Genomic DNA, 6,877 nt, shown 5'->3' with positions numbered 1-6,877 from the left:
TAAAGTTGTCCAGATGAAGTTCTTAGCAATGCATATTACTAATCAAAAATTAAGTTTTAACATATTTACACTAGGAATTAAAAAAAATATCTTCATGGAACATGATCTTTACTTAATATCCTAATGATTTTTGGCATAAAAGAAAAATCTATAATTTTGACCCATACAATGTATTTTTGGCTATTGCTACAAATATACCCCAGCGACATATAGAATATATAAATAATCAGAAACTGAAGTTTTAGAATCATTAAGCTGTTTTGCATTATGACCATTTTCATGGGAATTCATGGGAAATAAATAAACAAATAAATAAAACTGTACTCTTATTCGTGAATTTATAAAAATTAATTATAAATTATAAATAAACATTAATTAATGAAAAATTAATTAATTTGAAAATATTATCAAATTATTTGTTATATTTTTGATCATTTACACTAAATTAAAACAATTATATTTTATAGTATTACAATAGCTTTAGCAGTAATAGTTTACTCTGTTAAATGTAAAATTAATTTAATAGGAATCACCACTGAGAATTAAAATCATGATTCTGAAATAGGTTTTAATTATTATGCAAAATATTATATATAAATAAATATATTGATTTAAATTATATTTCATACACTGCATTTCTTATTTAAAAAATCTAATATTTATAATTTATAAATTATAGTTATTAAATATTCTTTTTCTGTTGATTCTGGGGTAAAATGTCACCTGGGCATGTTTTTGTGAGATTCACCCATAATTTTTAGAAATTATTTGATGCTTTGGTTTGAAACCCAAATGACCATGAGTGTGGATAAGGAATAAGCCAGAGTTAAAGGATAAGCCAATAGGAATGCAGAAGATGATATTGACCTCACCGCCACCCCTTAAATCTCCCGTCGTCCAATAGGAAATCAGTTTATGGGTGAGTGTCGAGGGAGTGGCAGGCCTGGATGTCCTGAGGGTGGAATCCATCATGGAAAGCTCCAGACTGAGAGAGTGCTCTTTCAGAGTGACACCTCATTTACCTGCCTTGCACAAACAAAATGGATTCCCTTTTGCCATCAATAAATCACTCAATTCTCCTTCCCTCTCTCTTTTTCCTCTCTAAACGGAGCTCATAAATCGGCAAAGTAATGAAACAGCAGAAGTGAGGTAAGGTCTAAATTTTAGCCTCTTAACTGGTGGTAAACGTGACATGTTAATGATGAGTGATGAGCTTTTACCTTTCATTCACACCGGCCCATCAGAATGCCTTTATCATCATATTTTCACAAGAAAGAAAACTTACACTTAGTTTTCACTGTGTAGTAATCATTAGGAACACTGCAACAGATATTCAAAGCTTTAATGAGATATTTTTTTCATTCACAAGGGTGAAAAGCTAAACCAACAACACTGTTGTTGTCCGGTCTCAATATCACTATAGCCAATTTAAACAGCTACTACTGAGCGGAGCAAAAATCTGTAATGTGCATGTCACCATTACTTTACCATACAATGACATCCAAAAGAACAATCTCCCAGACTGTTCATTATTTCTGAACACTCTGTCTATGACAGACTTCATCAAGATGCTGTCTCATATATTATATTATATAACTGCTGAAAGGCCAACGTTTTGGAATTGACAATGACATTTAAATATGGCAATGAATCCCATAAATTAGCATTCTGTGTGTATGAACACAGGAGTCACCCCAGAAATTGTTTCGACATCATATTGATGTTAAAAGGAAACATATATTTGGTGATATTTTTGACCACATTAATTAATGTTGATGACTGGAGACTTATTAATAGCTGATGAAATTAAAAACTACCAGTTACAAAGGCAGACTGTTTGGTTTTAGCTTGCGGGACTGCAAAGTTTCATGCACAATAAATAAATTCTTACTCAGTATTTTTTTGTTTTCCAGTAAAAATATATATTACAATTATTATTAATATATTATATATATATATATATATATTTTTTTTAATTAGCATTTTTTTTGAGTTTATAAAATATCCGGCAATATAGGGTAAAAAATAAAAACTGAATTCAAAGGGAAAAGTTTATTTTACTTATCCCTTTAGCATTTTTTAAATATATATTAACCATAAAGTCACTCTGATTTAGATTTTTCAGAAAATAACACTTCAGATTTTGCTATTATGCTTCTCAAGTAAATGTTTCTTGATATAAGAGTGATAAATCTTTACATATTTGTAATGGAAAACAAGACAAAAAACATTCATTGCAGTGTTATTTAAAGTGGCTGAGCTACTGTCACACTAAATTCCTTGTAATTTCTTTTTATAAATATTATATAATATAAATAAATATATACATATTACCAATTTTTATTGTTATTTAATCTCTCTAAACATGAACAACTTTGATGGTTTAAATATTTGTTAAGAACTTTGAGGTACAGACACACAGTTTGAGATGCATTCAGTGACACAACATCACCTCGATCTAAACCTAATTTTGTAATTAACTTAAGGATTCATATCATAGCAAGGGCCAAATTTAACTCGATATCATACACTGTCAACCAATAACACTCGCGCTTGACCTCTGACCTTTGATTCTTCTGTGCTGTTGCTGCTCGTGCACCCAGCGACCTGTGATCTCTAAATCCACTTTCACAATATTTAGAACAACGTGTCATGGCCTCGAATCTGACCCTGAACAGGAAGTGGGCGGCCAGCGCTGACCGCACCGCTACGGCACTAATTACACACTCTCCTGGTCACCACGCTCACCTCAGGGAGTGACAGGTGGACACAGCCAGACAAAGGGCAATGACCAGAGAGAAAGAGAGGGGACTTTTATAGAACGCCAGACACCAAGGACAGGCGCTTTGGCTTAATTCCTGTTGGTATCATCACATTCTGCGTATTAAACACAAACACACTGCAAACCACACAAACACACATTATTATTATTAGCGGGCCAGGATGTCAGGAAATACTGACAGATGGACAACTAGGACAGAACACAGCAAATGCCTCTCAGGACCTCACAAAGAAAGAGAGTGAGCCCTAAAGTGTTGTTCTGCGGCAGAAGTACCCTACACCTGCTGGTAAAATTAGAGTCCTGAGGTCCAAATTAGCACACAAAGCCACTCGTTTTGCTGAAGTGAAGTTAAACAGCACAAAAGAACTGCTTCAGAAAGTAGCTTTTCAGAGAGTAGGTCACTATTCTAACCTACAAAACAGCATTATCTACCCTGTGTAATATCTAGCCATTTTGAAATATGGTTATTCTGTATACAATTCTGTATAGATCATCTGTAGTAAGATCCCTATCTAGGAACACACACACACACACACACACACACACACACACACACACACACAGCCAAAATGTGAAGTGAAAGAGCAGACCGCTCTATAGAAACACACACACACACACACACACACACACACACACACACACACACACACAGCCAAAATGTGAAGTGAAAGAGCATATATGCTTTGTGAACAGGTATATCCAAAAATGCATTGAGATTTATAATTTGTTCAAGAGAAACTTAAATTATGAATATACACTACTGTTCAAAAGTTTGGGGTCAGTATACATTTTTTTTTTCACCAAAGAAACATTCTGCAAGGACACATTAAATTGATCAAAACTGACAGTAAAGACATCTATAATGTTGCAAAAGATATTTATTTCAACTAAATGATGTACTTTTGAACTTTTTTATTCTTCACAGATCCTGAGGGGGGAAAAACAGAGTTTCCACAAAAATATTAAGCAGCACTTAAAAATATTAAGCAGCAACAACTGTATTCAACATTGATAAATGTTTTTGTGCAGCAAATCAGCATATTAGAAAGATTTCTGAAGGATCATGTGACATCAATTTCATTCTAAAATACACATTTTAAATTGTAATAATATTTCACAAAATTACTGTTATTGTATTTTTTAGCAAATAAATGCAGCCTTGGTGAGCTTAAGAAACTTAAAAAAAAAAAAAAAAAAAAAAAAAAAAACATTAAAAATCTTACTGATCCCAAATTTTTGAACAGTAGTTTATTCATATTTCATTCAATACTAACACATATTGATAAAAAAAAAAGTTCTAATTGAAATTATTACATGATATGGTGATTCATTTAATGCATTAATCCCACTGAATTAATCTTACTATTTCCTGAGAAATATCTCCAGATAAAGATAATTCAAACACATCTGATTGTTTTTGCAGGTGAGAGCTTTGAATAGACAAAAAATGGTTCTAGAAGTCGATATATTGTTTGTTTTATTACCATATAAAAAGTATCATGTTGTTAGCTTAGCAAAATGCTAATGTCAAACTCAATCGGAATCAACTGCGATCGGGTCTCTCACTGTTTTGTGTGGCACATAATGGTGTGATTTAGTACATTTCAGATGAGTGTTTCAGACAGTAGAAAAATTACACCTGCTATAAAAGGCAGTGTGGTGATAAACAACCTCTGCTGTGTCTCCAGTGTCAGATTTGTGCTGATTAGCGCTGCAAAACACCCACTGTACCCACCAACCCTTGCTATAACTCAAAGTATTTCTTATTTACATCGGACGCAACACTACGAGTTTGAATTTCAAATTAATCCATGTAAGTTTAACATTTTCTTCCATTTAGAAACAACACAATTATAAAGTGCCATGTCTCACGATCTCTAAAAACCCGTCAATCATCCCCCTGCAATAAATACACAATATGAGATTCAGAGCAATATTGCTGGGAAATTCAATAAGGCCTGTTGGAGTCCCAAAACACAGTCGATTCCAGCAATGTCCTGCAGCTCTGCAGGACAGGAGAGTCTAATCTGAATATATATTAAACATTTGAATAGCACGATTTAAAAGCAGGATGTCGATCAAATGCTGCTTTGTGAGGATGTGATAGATTACAACAGTATGAGTAATTTAGATGGAAGAGAACGAGCAGAGAAATCAGAGTGATTTCATTCAATACAGGTCTCAGCGGCCTTAAATAAAAGGGCTTGTGATAACTCATAAAACACACTCACAAAACTACCCACATTGCCTCCTTTGAAAAACACTACAGTATCACCATAAAACATATACATGGAAAACAACCGATTTAATCATAATACCATGGCATTTCGTGAGGTATCTTACAGTTTAATTTATGTACCATGCATGGGAATATGATTAACCACTACCATGGCATTACTCTTAGAGTTAACTGTGACCGTTCTGTGGTACAGTGATGGAATCAGATGGGAATACTATGGTACTTTGAACATGTAACAGGGTAGTAGCATCCTGTTCTTGGACGTATTATGGTATATTTCAAAGTACCATGATACCATGCTACTATAATGGCATTCTTGGAAATACCATATAAATGCGATTCAACATGAATTTGAGTACCCAATTAAATTTCTCTTTTATAAAGGATATTTAAATAAAACTGAATGGTAAACAAGACATATATATATATATATATTTTCTAGTTCAGCTAAATTCTATTTTTTTTATTTCAACTGATTATGGTTAATTTGACTAACATGTCAAACTGACAGTACTAATAATTATCATGTATATTACTATTTGTATTTTCAAATCACTCCTTCAATAGTTTCACCGAAGGAACAAAAAATAAATACTATAGTCCAAATCCTATGGTACCAGTGAATCATGGTACCACCATAATACATTTGCAAGTGAAGATTTTAAAAATAGAAACAACATTTGTCATTGTTTGACCCCTCTTGCGGCGGCCAATGTCTGACCGATATGTTGAGAGTTACAATTAATCATTGATTATTTGACAGTGCTGTTACTGGAGGAATGAATATTCACAAGCCCAGAAGGAATCTGCAGACTTTTCTATGCTGGTTTGGTGGGGATGGATATAAACATGGAAAAATGCGGTCACACTTTAATATTAGATCCAATTGTTGCTATTAACAAACCATTAACTATGACTTTTGCCTCAACAAACTCGTAATGCTTGCTGCTTATTAATAGTTAGTAAAGTAGTTGTTAAGTTTAGGATTAGGGATGTAGAATATGGTCATGCAGAACATGTGACCCTTGACCACAAAACCAGTCGCACAGGTATATTTGGAGCAATAGCCAACAATACATTGTATGGGTCAAAATTATCGTTTTTCTTTTATGTGAAAAATCGTTAGGATATTAAGTAAAGATCATGTCCCATGAAGATATTTTGTAAATTTCCTACCGTAAATATATCAAAACTTAATTTTTTATTACTAATATGCATTGCTAAGGACTTAATTTGGACAACTTTAAAGGCGATTTTCTCAATATTTAGATTTTTTTTTGCACCCTAAGATACCAGATTTTCAAATAGTTGTATCTCAGCCAAATATTGTCCTACAAACCATACATCAATGGAAAGCTTATTTATTCAGCTTTCAGATGATGTATAAATCTCAATTTCAAAAATTTGACCCTTATGACTGGTTTTGTGGTCCAGCTGGTTTATAAGTACTAATAAACAGCCAATAAGTTAATAATAGGCATGCAAATAAGCAACTAGTTAATAGTGAGAATTGGTCCCTATACTAAAGTGTTACTGTTTTTCTTTTGCCAGTATTTCTGCCCATTTTTAGGTTTTGTTTCTTATAAATATATTTTATCTTTTGCTTATTACTATTGCCTGCGTTGTTACTATAGTCATTCTGCATGTGTTAGTTATTTTAAACTTATAAAGCCCACTTTATCACATGAAGGACACATGCAAACTGTTTTAGATTTGTCTTTTTTTACATTCTTTTGTTTAAAGGCTTAAGAAACATATATTTTTGTTTTTGTTCTTCTGACTATTCTATGGGGTTCATTTACAAGCCATTTTGGGTTAATTGCAACTTTTTAATCCACCAGTACTTTACAGTAATT

General features: G+C 32.8%; 1 protein-coding gene across 1 annotated transcript in view; it reads right to left on the bottom strand.

The window, feature by feature from the left end:
* Positions 1-6,877, bottom strand: part of LOC107686585 (SH3 and multiple ankyrin repeat domains protein 3-like) — a 285,917-nt gene that overhangs the window by 86,337 nt on the left and 192,703 nt on the right. The window lies entirely within an intron of this gene.

The sequence above is a fragment of the Sinocyclocheilus anshuiensis genome, unplaced genomic scaffold (assembly GCF_001515605.1).
Source record: "Sinocyclocheilus anshuiensis isolate Anshui unplaced genomic scaffold, SAMN03320099.WGS_v1.1 scaffold733, whole genome shotgun sequence".
NCBI lineage: Eukaryota > Metazoa > Chordata > Actinopteri > Cypriniformes > Cyprinidae > Sinocyclocheilus > Sinocyclocheilus anshuiensis.
Note: the sequence above shows the minus strand (reverse complement) of the source record. Positions and strands in the feature narration are given on the sequence as shown.